We start from the raw sequence: 19,379 nt of genomic DNA on the forward strand, positions 1-19,379 counted from the left end.
CTGTCATCCTGTTGGATATCGCCGCAATATCATCCGTGACGTGTTAATTTCGTGTCACAAAGACAAAAGTTGCCAAGATCTAATAGTATTAGATGTCTATATCTAGATGTAGTCTAGATCTATAATATAAATTTTGTGAACCACTGGTAACTTAAAAGTGAAAGGTCTAGACTTTACTTAGTCTATAATTAGACCAGACATTCATGAGGCAAAGGCCTATTTAGTAGATCTATTCTTATTCTATTTTAACGTCAATTCCTACTAACTCGCCACGTGTTATTCCTAAGGCCAAGGACTTCCGGGTTAGTGATTTTTTTTCTCATAAATACCAAACAGCAGACGTATTTCATTGGCATTCTTGTGCAGACTTCATGAAAATATGTGCAGTATCAAAGAAATATGATGCACATGACAATGCCAGTGTTTTATAGGTGAATCGTTAATACCTTTAAAAGCTGAATGATAATGTAGAGTCTAGGTCTAATTAAGATGTTACAGTCTCTGATAAGAAACAGGTTTGATTGTCATAGTCTGTTTCCCAAATGCAGGTACATGTAGTAATATTCAGCTATTTCAATGCAATGCCTTGTTTACAAATACATGTAGATTTATATTCATGTGAATGATAATTCAATTTCTACATAAGACATACCAAGTGCTAAACATAATATCTTGCATCAGTAAAATGTGTAAATGACGAGACAATTTGAATATGCATCAAATACGAACAGCAGCATTTTTTGACATTCTTTGATCCTGCATAGGCCTACCATTTTGTTTTATGTTTAATATAAATAGAGCAAAATAATTTCAACTTCAGTTTTGTTGGCTGATTTTTTTTTCTTCTCAAAATTAAAGTTGTATCTTGTGCCATGATGTTTGATTTTAATCAAAAGTTCTTAATTTCTTTCTTTTCTTTCAGATGACTGGTGCCATGTAGTAGCGAAGAACTGGACTGTCTCAGAAAAGAAAAGGAAAAGTACAGGGTCGTGTACATCACCAACGGATGTGAATACAATGGTAATGTAGAGTCTAGGTCTAATTAAGATGTTAAAGTCTCTGATAATAAACAAGTTTGATTGTCGTAGACTCTTTCCCAAATGCAATTAGTAATATTCAGCTTTTTCAAAGCAATGCCTTGTTTACAAGGACATGCAGATTTATTCATGTGAATAATAATTTAAATTCTACATGAGACTTACTAAGTGCTAGACATAAGATCTTGCATCATTAAAATATGTAAAAGGCGAGACAATTTGAATATGCATCAAAAACAGCAGTATTTTTTTGACATTCTTTGATCCTGTATACCGTTTTGTTTTATGTTTAATATAAATAGAGCAAAATAATTTCAACTACAGTTTAGTTGGCTGATTTCTTTTTCTCAAAATGAAAGTTGTATCTTGTATCATGATGTTTGATTTTAATTGAAAGTTCTTAATTTCTGTCTTTTCTTTCAGATGACTGATGCCATGCAGTAGCGAAGAGCTGGACTGTTTCAGAGAAGAAGAAAAAAGTACAGCATCGTGCTGATCATCAAGGAATGTGAATACAATGGCTTAGGAAAGAAGACAATCTACAGATAGGATAGAAGGGAGAAATTGGGATGAAGGGCGACAACATAAGGACGGTATATCTACAGTGAAATGTGATTGTAAAGTGGAAACATGAAAGGAGATCCTAAGATTGAAGGTGAAAACAAGGCATTCCATTCTGTGATGTCGTAATTACAATTTTGCTACACTTTAATAACACTACAGAGAGACATTTATATCAAGGAAAGCTTCATGTGGATATGGAATGTTAGATTTTTTTAAGTGTTCATTGGTATGTATTTCATGATAATAAATCTTGAAGGTTTTGTGTGGTAATCATAACCTTGTGATAAATCTTGATAGATTTCTAAGTGCACATTGGCAATATTTAGATGATGCTGTAATCAGATTAAGTTCTATTCTCCTTTATTCTTTTATTTATTATTTTGTTGTCTTCAACCCACTTTGAATGTGTCACGTATGATTCTTATAAACATGGGAACATGCACTCCATGTAAATGATAGGACTTATAACAAATTGACATAATTATTCAACCATCACTAGACAGTTCTGTTATAAGATGTTCTTTATCTAACTAAAATTGTAAATTATGATACGTGTATGTTCCCATGCAAACTCACAACAAAATACAGAAATTTGATTTCTTTTAATAATAATTCATTATGTCTGTAAATTTACAATTAAAGAAAGTGATTGCAATAAGGATGTCAAACATCGTATATTAAAATAATAGATTATTCATTTGTCTCCATCCGTAGTAACGCACGCAACTGCAGTGTGCAGTTTGTAGGCTGCTGTGAAAAAAAAAAAAAAAAATCACAGGCAGCCCAAGCAGGATTCGAACCACGACCTCTGGATTACTAGACCAGCGTCATAACCACTAGACCACCGGAGTGCCCTGGCGCTACCTTTACACATGAATAATTAAGTATAGAAGGGCTTGGGGGCGCTTCGAAGTTTACTGCTCTTATTAAATATGTACATGTCATTTGCAACTCAACTAAAGATGATTAAACACACTGAAATTCTTACTTTAAATGATATTCATAATCTGTTTTTTTTTTCTTTAATAGCTTGGGATGTACACTTTATACACTGTATCGGTCTACATTTCGCCTACAATATGGAATTCTTTACTTCGAGACGTTTGTTTTTAACAAACAAAAAATTAAGAGTCCTTTAAAGGTGCTGTAAAACAGTGGTGTTTGTTTGTTTGTTTGTTTTTTGGTGGGGGGGGGAGGGGCAACGGCGTAGCCAGGATTTCATCTTAGGGGGGGCGGTTAGTCTGCGAGGGAGCGAAGCGACCGAGCCCGAGCGAGCGGAGCGAGCGAGGGGGGGGGGGGGAGGGTGTGGGAGGGGGGTGTCCCCCCTCCCACGGTAAGAACTTTTTGCATTTGGATGTTGTAAATGGTGCAATTTGATGTATGTTTTTGCGCGTTTTATCGACGTGAAACAGTCCCACTTGTTTATGGTGGCAGTTCATTTTGATGTAGATTATTATTGAACAATTTGCCTATAAAATGGTATATATTTTAGATTCACTTCTTATATTAATTCTTTTTACTGAATATCATGAACGCGACTGAACCCGAGCGAGCGGAGCGAGCGAGGGGGTAGGGGAGGGTGTGGGAGGGGGGTGTCCCCCCTCCCACAGTAAGAACTTTTTGCATTTTGATGTTGCAAATTGTGCAGTTTGATGCATGATTTTGCGCGTTTTATCGACGTGAAACAGTCCCACTTGTTTATGGTAGCAGTTTATTTTGATGTAGATTATTATTGAACAATTTGCCTATAAAATGGTATAATTCAAATACACTTCTTGTATCAATTCTTTTCATTGAATATCATGAACACGACTGAACCCGAGCGAGCGGAGCGAGCGAGGGGGGAGGGGAGGGTGTGGGAGGGGGGTGTCCCCCCTCCCACGGTAGGAACTTTTTGCATTTTGATGTTGCAAATGGTGCAATTTGATGCATGTTTTTGCGCGTTTTATCGACGTGAAACAGTCCCACTTGTTTAAGGTAGCAGTATATTTTAGTGTAGATTATTATTGAACAATTTGCCTATAAAATGGTATAATTCAAATACACTTCTTGTATCAATTCTTTTCATTGAATATCATGAACACGACTGAACCCGAGCGAGGGGGTAGGGGAGGGTGTGGGAGGGGGGTGTCCCCCCTCCCACGGTGAGAACTTTTTGCATTTTGATGTTGCAAATGGTGCAATTTGATGCATGTTTTTGCGTGTTTTAACGAGTTGGAAACAGTCCCACTTGTTTAAGGTTGCAGTATATTTTAGTGTAGATTATTATTGAACAATTTGCCTATAAAATGGTATAATTTTAGATACACTTCTTGTATCAATTCTTTTCACTGAATATCATGAACGCGACTAAACCCAAGCGAGCGGAGCGAGCGAGGGGGTAGGGGAGGGTGTGTGAGGGGGGTGTCCCCCCTCCCACGGTGAGAACTTTTTGCATTTTGATGTTGCAAATGGTGCAATTTGATGCATGTTTTTGCGCGTTTTATCGACGTGAAACAGTCCCACTTGTTTAAGGTAGCAGTATATTTTAGTGTAGATTATTATTGAACAATTTGCCTATAAAATGGTATAATTCAAATACACTTCTTGTATCAATTCTTTTCATTGAATATCATGAACACGACTGAACCCGAGCGAGGGGGTAGGGGAGGGTGTGGGAGGGGGGTATCCCCCCTCCCACGGTGAGAACTTTTTGCATTTTGATGTTGCAAATGGTGCAATTTGATGCATGTTTTTGCGTGTTTTAACGAGTTGAAACAGTCCCACTTGTTTAAGGTTGCAGTATATTTTAGTGTAGATTATTATTGAACAATTTGCCTATAAAATGGTATAATTTAGATACACTTCTTGTATCAATTCTTTTCACTGAATATCATGAACGCGACTAAACCCGAGCGAGCGGAGCGAGCGAGGGGGTAGGGGAGGGTGTGGGAGGGGGGTGTCCCCCCTCCCACGGTGAGAACTTTTTGCATTTTGATGTTGCAAATGGTGCAATTTGATGCATGTTTTTGCGTGTTTTAACGAGTTGAAACAGTCCTACTTGTTTAAGGTTGCAGTATATTTTAGTGTAGATTATTATTGAACAATTTGCCTATAAAATGGTATAATATGAATACACTAGTCTTCTTGTACTAATTCTTACACTGAGTATCATGAACGCTGTCTGTTCAGCAATCAAACAGAAAAAGCATGCACACGAGGGTGTAGATAGGGGCATATCCCCTCCCACACGAAGGTGATTTTGCGTTTTCAGACCTGAAATTCAGCGATCTGGTGCAAATTTTTGGTGCGATACTTTTTCATCGAAGTGTTAAAATCACGGAATTTAGCTCTTATTCCGAATGTGCACCATCTGTGCGTATGTATAAAGTCTAGTGAGGTAGAGCTTAGGGGAAGGGGGATTCCTCTTCCCGCTCGCGGAGCTTTTGCGTTTTTAGAATTGAAATAAAGCGATCTGGGTATAGCCACAGGAGAAGGCGTGGGCGAGTGTTAACTCCACCCTTCCCTTCCCATGGAGCTTTTATCTTTTTAAGGTTGAAATTGAGATATCTCGTATACGCATATTTGATGGAATCAACATTTGGGAAATCACCACAAAAAAAAAAAGAAAACACCTGATTGGGGGGGGGGGCTGAGGGAGGAAAGGGTCGATTAAAAGGGGAAATTCCCCTTATACATGAGGGAACCTTCAGTTTTCGGAATATAAGTGATAAGTCTTGTGCACTCAGAATTATTCAGAATTTTTTGTAAATCTAAAAAGTGTACTTAGCTAGGGAAAGAGGCACAGAGGGGGAGGGTTTGGGAGGGGGATACCCCCTCCCAAGCACGAGAGATTTTGCATATTTTGAATTGAAATTCAACGATCTGGTGCACACTTTGAATGAAATGTATGTGCATGCATACAGTATACACGCATTTTTTTTTCCGCCTCCCAAATCCCCGGTCCAAATCTTAGGGGGGGCGACCGCCCCCATCGCCCCCCCCTGGCTACGCCAGTGGGGAGGGGAGTCAAATTAGCCTTGGCCCCTCTCCGCCGTCTTTTTTTTTTTCCTTTAGCTGCATATTTTTTAGTCATCACATGAAAATTCGTCTGCATCCACCCCGTAGTTTTGCTGATGACCTTTCTTTTTAATTATTTTAGCCACACACAATTTTGGCTGAATTTCCCCAACCCTCTTGTGAATTTGCTAGTACATGTACTAAAACACATTCTCAGAATGTGTTTATAGTACTGGTGGATTAAGGATTCACAGGGAGGGGGGGGGTCGGCCAAAATTTCCCTTTTCTCATATGTAACAAGCCTTCGGGGCGAAAGGCTGATATTATGGGCTTTCTACACACATTTTTAGATGCTAATTATTGGTTAACATGAGCATGATCATTTATGTTGTGATTAATTTGTTTCCTTATATATGTATGACTTCTATTAGAGACTTAATTGGCTTGGCACTCCTTACATCGACCTATTTTAGACACCCATTTCCCTCTCTCTCTCGTGCTTTTTCTCTACTGTCCTGTGAATAGTGTAACTACATGTACATGCAGTACCTCTTCTCTTTTGTATGATATACATCAAGTTTTTATCTGAGCATATGGGTGTTGCAGCACTCTCAAGCTTCATGCACATGCAGCAACATCTTTGTGTGGTCATATACATACATGTAGTTATGCTTGATATATTAATTTGAGAATGTTATTCTTTCTCTTGTATATGTTCCGTCCGCACTCTATAGATGTAAATGTACGATGTAAGATTTGGTGTGCATGTTCGAACTGTGTTCCTCTTTTTGTGAACACACAAGAACTGATATAATAATGAACTTGAATTACACATATTCTTGAATCTTGATTCCATCTCCATTTGCCATTAGATATGTATTGATTTATGGAACTCTTCCACAATTGTTATCCTTCCCATTGTCATTACTCATCTCTGAATAATTCAAATTTGATATTCTATTGAGGACCTATGTTTCTTCGATTACATAATGTATCTCTTCAATATATTGCTGCAAAAGGAATAATAAAACATGACCATTATTATATATTTAAAATGAAGCTTGAAATTCTGATAGTGTCGATATTCATGTATTTTTAGGAGTTTATCAGTTTCGAAGAGTGCATGCAGGATGAGTTTATGTTTTTATATGATCAGGTGCAGCTATCATAGAATCTGTTGAGCAGGAAAGAGAAAGATGGAAAATGAGGAATTATGAGTGAATTTGCATGCGAGCCAAATGACAATAATGACACTGATAAAAATTGTGACAAAGTAAATGTCACAAATATGTGGAATAATAAGAAATAAAGAAATTAATATATTATTTCAGAGAAAGAAATAACAGAGTGCATGCATGAGTATGAAAGATGAGTAAATACAAGTAATTATTATTGACTGGCACGTCTTTTTCCCAAGATTTAGCGGTATCCTTCATCTTAGAACAAACATTCATAATTATTATGAAAGAAGTGAACTGAATTTGAATTAAAAATAATGTGAAAAAATGAAAAAGTAAGTTAATTAAGTAAAAAAAAAAAACAGTAAAAAGTAAAAAATATGAAACACAGTATACCGAATACATGTATTACCAAATGATAGATGTCCAAATGCAAAAGTGTTAAATAATAATATATCCACAAAAAAAGGGGGGGGCAAAGAAATCTTTGGAACGATCAACCACAGCTATAATAACAATACATGCGTGTACTAAATGAAGATGAAAACAATGACAACACTCTTTTTAGAACAATTAAGAGAAACTGGCTTGTATTATCATCTTAATTATCACTAAATGTATTGTAATCATCACAACAATCATTACATGACAATTAATTTCAATTAATAAGGTTATTGTTGATAAGCAGGTATAGCCCTAATAGTATTTGTATGTAAACACATACGAAAATGAAATAGCGACGGTTCGTAAATACACGCGTATTGCACGTTACCTATTGTACAGGCCCTACAGCGCGGGTCTCACGAACCGGCGTAATACAACTTACGTCGGTTCGTGAGACCCGCGCTTAAGTACATAACCTATGGTGCGCGCAAGAAACGATGGATTTACGAACCGACGCAGTGAGTTTGAAGACAGAAATATCGTAATTTTTTTGAATTCACACTAAAATTACACTATGGATAGGAAGAACAACTTCCACTCTCATCACCCTGTCAAAATTTTCACACACAAGACAGGAAAAGTCATTGAAAACGTTGTCTAAAACTTGTGAGATCTTTAAACGCGATTTTCTCAGAACTGCATTTTCGCTCAAAAACGAAATAGCGTCGGTTCGTGAAAACGCCGACGATTTGCAGCGCACTTTTTTCTTTTGTTCTTAGTTTTATTTTTTATTTTGTTTTTCATAAGAAGCAAGTGTTGATTTTTTTGTTTGTTTTTAGGACTTTTTTTTTCTTTTTGGGGATGCAACATACAAAATAAGATTTTAAACAGTCCTCTTCACTTCCAACGGCCCATATACATCGTTTAATACAACTTGAATTGATTCTATAGTTACGGCTTTGTTTGAAGTTTACTAGCTTATTTCATAACAATATAAGCGCATATATTATCCAAACATTTCAAAAGCCTTGTATTTCAGGGGCGGATCCAGCGGGGGAGCACGTGACCGGGCATGCGCTTCTCGTTATTTTTGTTAAAACAAAAGAAATAAAAAGAAAAAATGGAGGAGGCACTGCGCCCCCTCCCTTTAATTCTCTAAAGGCGCCTCCCCTTTACCGAATTCCTGGATCCGACCCAAGCCTGCAATCGCGCTTTGTCCATGATTTCGCATAACTATAGTTCTAAATGGAAAAATAAGGGTCATGAAATGAAATGTAAAAGAAAGATGAACAAAAGACATTTCAAAAAATGATTCATCATCGGAAAAAAAAAAACCGGACAAAACTGACCATTTGTCTTAAAAGGAGGTTCGAACAATACTCAGAGCACAGAAATAATTTCAAAGAAGTGATGTTTGATTGTCTAGGAAATATGATTATAATTTCTTATCATTATTAACATTTTACTTGACCTCTTAAAATAAATTGATCAATTTCGATTTCTAAATCTTAAATGATGGATTTAGACGTATCATGTTAATTTTTTTTTTTTTGAATTGACACATCACATTCGATTTCATTTTGTTTTGTTTTGCTTTGATTTCGGATTTCTCGTGCAGGGCTACAAGGGTAAAAATAATGACCGAAATCAATAAGTCAGTTCGATTTCTCTGCAAGTTTGCATTATACTTATGGCATTCAGAGTTAACAGCAGTGGGTTTAAAGCAATTAAAGCGAGAGAGAGAGAGAGAGAGAGAGAGAGATAGAGAGAGAAAGAAAGAAAGGGAGAGACTGGCTTCACTCAGAGTAACTCATAGTCTGGATTCCAGACCCTCTGCTAGTACTATTTTTGCAATACAGGATATTGACGCCCTCAACGTCAAAAACTGGAGCAGGTTTATGTGGATTTTTCGTTGTCTTCGGCAAGGGCAGCGGCTTCGTCGCCGCGGAGGGCGCATTTTATAACAGGAGTCCAGTTGGCAAAGGGTCTGGAAACCAGACTAAATAATTCAAAGTAATGGTAAGGCCCAGGAACTGATACAAAACGTCTCTTCCCTGACAAAATTCAGGCACGTAGCCCAATGTCTATATAGTGTCATCGTGGTAAAGCCCAGGCTGATAAATTCTTTAAAATCTCAGAGATTTTCATAGAGCTTATGTCATAGATCATCAACGAGTTCACAAAAGGACGTTTGATTAGGCGTTATAATTAGCACAGTTTTGTTTTGTTTTTTTTTTTTTTTGTGATCGTAGCCAATATCGCAACATTGCGGAAGCATCTCACCAAACTTAATTTACATTCCTTCAATTTCTTATTCGTTGTCCTAATTATTCATCCAGTTGGAGTTATCCTGGGGCCCGTTTCATAAAACTTGTCATCAGTGACAACTGCCACATTTCTACGTCAAATTTGCTCTCAGCCAATTAGATGCAAGGATTTCAGTAGCTTGTCACATCAATGACAACTTCTCACTGATGACAAGTTTTATGAAACGGGCCCCTGGACATTATAAGGTAGACTTTCCTTGACGTCTGTCATCACACAATGTTTTGTGAGAGCTGTTACACACAAAATTATTTCCTTTTCGAAGGATCGCTTTTCTGTACAAAATATGGCTCACAGTCTGTGGCTTCCATTAGTGACACATCAAAGCTATTAACCCTGTCTGTGCTAGGGACTTTGGACAGTGTGTACAATGCTATGGGGTTTTCTGTGTCGATCGGCACTCAAGGCACACAAAGGCCCGAATTCACCCAGGTGGTACAATAATTGAAACCATGGTTTATACCATGGACAAAGACCGTAGATTTGTATGGGTCGCCAAGTGTTGCATGGCCTATTTCGTTACGAAATCAGTCATTTCTTTACGAAATGTTGATATTACGCCGACGAAATGGTCATTTTGTCGACGAATTGATTTCGTAACGAAATAGGCTATGCGACACTTGGCGCCCCATAAAAAACTACGGTCTTTGTCCATGGTTTAGACCATGGTTTCAATTGTACCACCTTCGTGAATTCGGGCCAAATGGTTAAACTCATGGATGTGGGTTGTAAACCTCGCCTGAGTTATAAGAAAAGAGCAAGGTGCATGTGTTTTCGTTGTGTGTTTTACAGATTGTGTTTTCCTTTTCACATTCTTAAAAATGCTTACTGAGCAATGGACTTGTATTTCAATATTCGACAAATCTGCAGTCATCATGGGCTTATAGCAATAAACAACAAACAAGACGTATACACTGTTCATGTTATCAGTTTCAATGTAGTCTTTTTTTTTTAGGTATCAATCAACCTTCCCTGTTACGCTATGTCTGTAGGCCTATGGGTATGTGCAGTGCCTAATGTGCCTGTATAGTCATTCTCGTGAAGCCCGAGTTCACATTTTAGAAAGAACAGGTGGACCTATACTGCAAAATAAGAATAAATCTCAATATATTCAAAGCTAAATAAAAAAAGACGGACATAGGGCTCCAAACTTACTATAGTCAGGACTTCTTTTAGATTGAATGCAGTTATTTGGAGCAAGGTTGCCTATTTACGAATTTGAATGACCGACGAGATTCCGTCGCCAGCTTGAGATGAATCTGAAGACTCACTGCTGACCAATGCGTGCTCCTGATTTCAATGCTCCGACAGTGAATTCGAATGACCTGATTTTGAATTAGATTGCTGATTTAGTGATGCGAGCGTGGAATGAGTGATACTTAATGCTCTGAATAGTTTGCTGTGGTTTGGTTTATTTCTGCATTTTCTTTCTCCAACTATGATAACAAATGAAAACAAAACGTGATACAGAGTATGCAAAAAGAAAGAGAACATAACATACAAATCAGTATAAGAAATGTCAATTTCATAACAACATCAGTCTGTAATAACATAATAATGAATCAAAGCAACATATGCGATTATCAAGGCATACTGTATATAAAATGAACAAAAGAACAATTGACACAGAGAACCGTCATCATAAGCAGAGCTTGACATGAATGAGGCCCTTGACGTGGATGAGTGCTTAAGGAATAGGAACTTGAATGACAAAAGTATGAAATTGACCGGGAAAACCTATATTATTTTATGTTTTCAGCCTTACTCGGGGAATTTATCTGTGCATACAAGGAGCTTTAAACACTCCTTGATGCATGCTTACGGCTTAACTGTTTTCCTAGCCACGGAACGCCCCATACGTCTATGTACAAGTGCAACCAATAAAACATTTGAAAACGTCAAAGAAAAATCTATTTACTTATCGAGTACATGAGGGCCTGGTCTAATAAGAAAGAGCTACAGTCCCCGTATCCATGGTAACGGTGGGAACTTAAATTAAAGCCTATTCACGTCTATTGTAATGAAGATTAGTATACGAGGAAATGAGCTGGCAATGAAACCAAAATAACCACCATGTTCTTAAAGTTGTGCCTCTTTTGCAGGGGCGGATCCAGGAATTCCGTAAAGGGGGAAGGGGATGCGTACAATCAAAATCCTGTACCTCATTAAAAGCGCAAACAATTGACGTTGCAAAAACTGGCGTATATATTACGCCATAGATACGTCGCTAATTATGACGTGCTAAATACGTAGCAAAACTGACGTGAAATTTACATCATAACTACAGGTAAAAAATGGCGTGATGAACACGTCACAAAACTGACGAGAATTATACGTCATAAATACGTAGCTAATATGGCGTCATCCTAAATAGTCATGAACCTGACGTGAATTTTACGTGGTGAACATGACGTGATAAATGTGTCGCAAAAATAACGTGAAATTGACGTCGTCGTAAATACGTCGCTAATGTGACGTGATAAATACGTCCCAAAACTGACGTGAAATTTTGTCATAAATACATCGCTAAAATGGCCTGATGAACACGTAACTGACGTAAAATTTGCTTCATTAATACATCGCCAATATGACGTGATGAATACGTCATAAATAATCGCTAATATGACGTGATGAACGCGTCACAAAACTGACGCGAAATTTATGTCATAAATACGTCGCATCGTGACGTGATAAATACGTCGCAAAACTGACGTGAAATTTACGTCATAAATACGTCGATAATATGACGTGATGAACACGTCACAAAACTGACGTGAATTATTCGTCATAAATACGTCACTAATAAAACGTGATGAATATTAGTCTTAAGACTGACGTGAAATTTACGTCATATATACGTGCCTAGAATGACGTGATAAATACGTCACAAAACTTACGCAATTTTCACGTCATTTATTGGTCTCAATATGACGTGCGACCAGTTTTACCAGTTGCGACCAAGGTAAGACGTCTTATTGACGTCAGTCTGCTATCGGAGACATCTATAAACAATGTGAATGATTATATTCTCCAAAGCGGCCTTTTGACCATTAATATATTAAATTATACCTGCATTTAATTTCACCAAACATCAGGCAATGGAGCATTGTGTGTTGTTTGTGTTAGAGAGAAGGGGGATAGAGATACTGATAGTATGTTTTGTGCGTGCATGTGTGTGTGTATGTGTTTGTGTGTGTGTGTGTGTGAGCAACGCGCGCGCCTTTGTGTTCCATTGTGTTAATGTATTTGGCGGTGTATGGGGAAAGGAAAGAAGTAGTAGGAGAAAGTGAACAGGTGGTCTCACCGGATAGTGGTGCGTCTTTTGAGTGTTTCTTTGGACGTTACTTCTCGATCTCTTATTGATACGGAGGAGACGCTTTGATTCCGCTTTGAGACAAATTGACAACCTGCAACCCTGAGAGAATCCAGCATCAATGCATAGGATGGTAAGTCGTTCATATTTCATACGTAGTTTTTATAGTGTTACACAGCATGTAAGAAACACATTATTTTCTCTATTTTCTATGAGTGCGGATGTAATTGTCATATTCATTGTACTTTTATATGGACTATGTGGGTCTTGTCTCACAGTTCGCGATGCTGCCTAGTACTGTTATATCCTTTATGGCAGTAAAGCAATTAATAAATTATCCGAATATAAGAAAATAGCTCCGAACATATTATTCGAATTTACGATTTGTTTTTGAGATTCGCCAACGAAAGTTTCGTCTAAACTTTATTCTTCTGCCGTCGTGATGTATGACAGCAGACTCAAGATTATTACATCACTGGAAATCTAAAATGCTAGAGTTATTGTTTTGTATCATGTCATTTCCTCGAAATAAATAGAGAAGTTCGATAGACCAAACAAAATAAGCAAGCAAAGAAGTTCAAATAATCAGTTTGGAAGGTAAATTTTAAAATAAAGGGATGGTACAGTAATGGTGGAGGTGAGGGTAGGGCTTTTAACTTTTTACGAGATACCAAGAAACCACATTTAAAATAGTGCAGAGCACACCAGTCCATTCTAAGACAAGCTCAAAGTTCATTTTGATGAAAATCGGTTTTGGAATGGCTGAGACATCTCAAAACAAAGTAAAATAAAGCGATAGTAATAAAAGCTGGGTCCAAAATTTTATCAGGATTACTCTGTTTTGGGTATTTCAACCATTTCAAAACCAATTTTCATCAACTAAACGTTGAATGCCTCTTGGAATTATAATTATGATCTTTCAGATTTCATAGGAGGTTTCTTATCATCTTACCCAAAACTATCAGAAACCTGAAATTAGGTCTCACCAAAACTATACGATCCTTTTAAGCTGTATAAAAATGCAACATCAGCAAATGATTTTGGGTTCTGTTTGAGAGAAGAGAAATGACTTTGAAAAAAATGACTTTGTAATGCATGTTCTTTGATTTGATAAAGCGTTATCTCATTATAAGAATTTAAAGGGCATACAACACGATAATGATTTCAGTTTTACCCTTTCAGTGTCACACATTTTGAACAATGTTGTACAGTCCTTCTAGAATTTGGCACCAATCAGCACTCAAAACAGGCAAAGGGCTGATGAAGAAAAAAAAATCCAATCTGTCACGTCTACTGAAGATTGTGCCACTGTTTTATTGTGATAACGAATTTATGACAACTTTCCCCATGAAAAAGTCTTAGTTGTTCCATCTGAAAAAAAAAGGACGGTACCACTGACATATCTTATAAGATGAATCTTTGACAACATACCGCAACAAGTCTTAATTATTCATAATTATGTAAGAAAACAGACAGTAAAGAACCAAAAAAAAAAAAGGAATGAATGAAACGAACAACAGGAAGAAGTTAAAGAGAGCAGGAGAAATTACGTTTGATTAAGAAACAAAAAGATATAGGAGATGCCAAAATTTGTTCTCTGCTACCATTAGAATGCTTATGAAGGGATAGAATTACTCTTTTAACAGTATATGATTTCACTTTCGAATAGATTGTTCACGGAAAAGTAAGGACAGAATATCTGAAAATCCAGAATGTATTTTTCAACAGTTTTGATTCGGTGTTTTCATGTAAAGTCACAATGTTTTAATTGCATTACATTTCACAGTATGTCCCTTTGTTATATTTTCTGATAATATTGTGCAATATGCATATATAGAAATATTACTGTTAATTACTGTATTTTTATTGTTGTTGTTGTTGTTTGAAGTGAAATGGAATAGATAATTTCATTGATACTGAAAAGCAAGGCTGGAAAGAATGACGGGTCAATTAAGTTCCTTTACATTAGTCATGTTAGTACGGTAATTGTTATCGTGCGATGACACATTAAAGGGATGGTACAGTATTGGTGGAGATGAAAATTGGGCTTTTAACTTTTTGTAAGATACCAAGAAAACACATAGGAATTCAAAGTATATTTGATGAAAATTGGGTTTGGAATGACTGAAACATCCAAGAACAAAGCACTTTATTAGAATCGCTCTTTTTTTGATATCTCAGCATTTCAAAACCAATTTTCATCAAATAAATGTTGAATTCCTCATAGAATTACATGCTCTTTCATATTTCATAAGAGGTTTCTTATTATCTCACCAAAAACAAAAAAATGTTAGAAACCTGAAATTAGGTCTCAACCAAAACTATACCACCCCTTTAAGTTTTGGCCAGAAACACGACAGGTACGAATATTCATCTTTCCCAGTGAAACAGATCAGAGTATTATATAGATCAAAATGCAACCTTTACGGAAATAATAATGCATTTTTATCATTTTTATTTATTTGGAATTAATCACGAAGTTAAGTTATGGATGTAAAAAGTGAGGTGATTCTAGGTGCAAACTGCTGGTTGTCAGAGCAGGAAAATGCAAACTTAATCACCGAGGCTTCTGGTCTTCCTTCTTATATAGTAATACCTGTTGAATCGGTATAAATTCAAATTCTTCTATTTTCTTATATATAAACTGATAAAATGTAAAGTGACTTTGTAAACAGCAACCAAGAGATGATCGACGTCATTGCTCAACATCACACGTCACACTGTAAAAACATCGGTGTTAGATTTAACACCACGGGTGTTAAATCTAACACCGATCAAACTTCAATAAAGTACCACACCCACAGGTGTTGAAATGCACTGTGATGGTGTTGAAAAGTGTTCACCTGACACTTCGTGGTGTTAATTTGACACTGTACCTGGTGTTATTTTGACACTGTACTGGTGTTAATTCAAAAATGACACCACATGGTGTTGATTTGATATTTGTTGGTGTTAATATCAATGGTTTAACACCCGTCCAGCTTCAATAAGAGACCATACCAGCTGGTGTTACTTTGATGTAAATTTATTTTCACATTTTTTCAAAAATCTTGTATTTTAATGTAAAATTCTTGATCGTCTTGTTTAAATTAAAAATCAACAAGAAGTGCAGTTGCTAAGAAACTCTTCAAAAAACAGTTTAAAATTTGGAAATGACACCCGGAGGTGTTAATTTAACACCAGAAATGAGCACCGAAAATTTAAAACCAGCTCGGTGTTCACTGTTTAACACCGGACTTTTTGCAGTGCATTAAGTCTGATTCTATGGTGGATTCTACTTACACAACAACAAATAGAAATATATTTACATCATGAATTTTGGAATCGTTTGGTGAACATTATGCAGGAAATGTATTTTGACAATAACAATAAGGACTGTACATTTTCCGCACCTCACTGTGCTCAGTGTCGGATTTGTAAGTCTATTACATTCATAGAATGAATAAAAAGATGAATAACGTATTCCGATATGTAAAAATCTTTAGGACTCTTTCACAAGCACAACTTTAATACGAAATGCAATAGCTCCTGTTTCCTATTGTTTCCATACGTACACTAGCGCCCCACCCCCCCCCCCCCCAAAAAAAAAAATAAATAAATAAATAAAATAAATAACAATGTTGGGGTATATGGATATGTTCTATTAAGCGCGTTTAAAGCACGATCTGATATATCAATTTTTTTATAAAAATCTGTGATGTTTAAAGGGATGGTATACTTTTGGTTGAAACGGGGCCCCGTTTCATAAAACTTGTTAGCAGTGAAAAGTTGTCATAGTTATCGTAAGCTACTGAAATCCTTGCATCTGATCGGCTAAGAACAAATTTGTCACATAAATGTGGCAGTTGTCATTATTGTAATAACAAGTTTTATGAAACGGGACCCTGCCTTCAGGATTCTAACGTTCTTTGGTAAGAGATAAGACACCTCTTACTTAATGATCATGAAATATCATATTGTAGTTCCAAGAGGAATACAACGTTTATTTAATGAAAATTGGTTATGAAATGGCTGAGATATCCAGAATAAACAATACTAATAAAAGGTTGGAATCATCTTTCATTAGGATTGCCTCAATTGACTTTGTGTTTGGATATCTCAGCCATTTCAAAACCATTTTTCATCAAATGAACTTTGGATTCCTTATAGAGTGGTATGCTCTGTAACATTTTACGAGTACTTTTTCAATATCTTGCAAAAACTTAAAAGCCCAATTTAAAAGCTGTAGAAATGGCGCTTCTTTCAACAGCTCCCCATAAATGTACACATAAATGGTTGCTGTTCGTTATTCCGAAGGTTTGTTATTCCAAAGGACCGTTATTCCGAAGGTTCGTTAATCCGAAACACGCAAATTCCCTATACCTAGAGGTTCGTTAATCCGAAATGAAAAAATGGTTCGTTAATCCGAACATTTTGTGGCGTTATTCCAAAGGTTCGTTATTCGGAAGGTTCGTGGATCCGAAAATGAAATAGGTTTCGTTATTCCGAAGGTTCGTTGATCCGAAAATGAAATAGGATGCGTTAGAAACCTTCGGAATAACGAACCTTATTTCATTTTCGGATTAACGAACCTTCGGAATAACGAACCTTTGGAATAACGAAACTTCGGAATAAAGAACCTTCAGAATAGCGAACTGTATCGCACATAAATACTATATGCATGTAAGTGTAAAAGGATATGTGAGTAGACATCGGGTATAAAGCATCGTTTCGATTAAATCATACATTTTGGCTTGACAGACAAGTTACACAATTGATCTCACATATCCTAGTCTCACAGGTAGAATGATAAATAATGCAATGCATCACATACTTTATGAAGAAGGATAAGAATAGGAAGGTGAAGGAAAATCTACTCTTAAAAAAAAAATCAAAGGTAAATCAACACTTTAGATGTTGTCCCTTCTTCACCTTTTGTAAAATGTTAAATCTTACCCCCAAAATGTTAAATTTAGCATTCAAAATAGTGAATTAACATTTCAGGAATGATAAATCTAACATTATTAGTGTTAGATTATAACATTTGAATTCTATGAAATGATTAGGGATCGGAGTGGCATCATTTGAAAATATTGATTTACCGTTTCATTTTTTTAGAGCGAGAAAAGGAAGAGAAAACGAAATTAATTTACATGAATATTCAGAGTGAGAAGACACAAAAATGTAACCGAAAGCACCACTGATCGTATCTTCTCTGTCTTTATAGGTTATTTTCTTTTCACAAATACCATACTTTTTAGTCATCTGACCATTAGCCCCCCCCCCCCCTCCCTTTTTTTTATTCTTTCTTCCATCTCATCCTGACGGATTAATAGCGTTTCTTTATCAATATCTTTAGTGTGATCATTATCACCTCGGCCTATATACATGATTATTTACTTGTCATAACAATAGGCTTGAATCTACACGTGGTCGTGTGAACAATACATTTTTCGTCTATTGTGGATTTTTTGTTGCTGGAAAATGGACAAATTGTTCTATCGTTACTTCCGTATACCACATATAACAGACAGTCACCTACAAGCTTTATCCAAGGAAGAAATGAAAAAGCAAACAAAATAAGTTTGAATAAAAGAAAGATACGGGTATTTAAAGGATCATGTTTACGTAATGACATAAGTACAGACACAAGGCAATGCACCACCATATCAAACTCCTTTTTACTGCCAAAAATCAAGCCCTACAAAGGAATTGTATATCAAGAATTTGGGCAATTAAAGGCCGAAAGTGAACAAATTTGCAACATCCCGATACCTCTTCCTTTAGTCGCTATTGTCAAGGAAATGTCATATATTATATTAAGTAACCCTTTCGGCGCTTTTACTTCCGATTGGCACGAGAAACCCATAGTGTTGTACACAATGCTCCTGGGACTTGAAAGGTTAAGCCTGGTTACTCAAGTCAAGAGATATAACCCAATAGGCAGGATAACTGCATGAATGTTTAATGGTTTCTACATTTAAACTCTACAGCGGAAGGAAACGAGACCGGGTACTTTGCTTGAAAATTTAATGTGTTGAGGGAGGAGAAAACTTACATCTTATTTTATGCATCCGCAATCTCTTATAAAGCCGATTATAAGTGCAACCTGTATGAAATTAAAAGCACACCGTTTCCCGAATCCCGTAGGCAATGGTCTCTCAATAGTTATTCGATTTTCTTTCGGAGTTAATCTTGCTTTCATATTTGGAGTTGACGTTATTGTCATCATGTTGTTTAAGTGACGTGCAAACAGCTTGAGTACCAATTGATATATCCACCATCGATTGTCGCGAATAGTTAGTAAGTCTGATCTTCGAAATCCAGTGCAAATGAACTCTTTGTGTGTGTGTGTGTGTGTGTGTGTGTGTGTGTGTGTGTGTGTGTAGCAATGCAGTGACATCAAAAGTGTCTCTAGTTATTCTATTTTCTCTAACAACGTTTTGTTTTGCTTTTCTTTAAAATAGAATGAGAGATGTATTAGATTCGTTTCCTATGCTAAAACCAGATGGTATACTTTAAGGCAGATGCCTTTTTATCCAAACGAGATGAATGAAAATGTAGTTCATATAAGAGAATACGTTTTAAAAGTAAATTCGT

The sequence above is a fragment of the Diadema antillarum genome, unplaced genomic scaffold, assembly GCF_040938485.1.
Source record: "Diadema antillarum isolate AM-2024a unplaced genomic scaffold, OU_Dant_1.0 scf00000014, whole genome shotgun sequence".
In the NCBI taxonomy this organism is placed as follows: Eukaryota; Metazoa; Echinodermata; class Echinoidea; order Diadematoida; family Diadematidae; genus Diadema; species Diadema antillarum.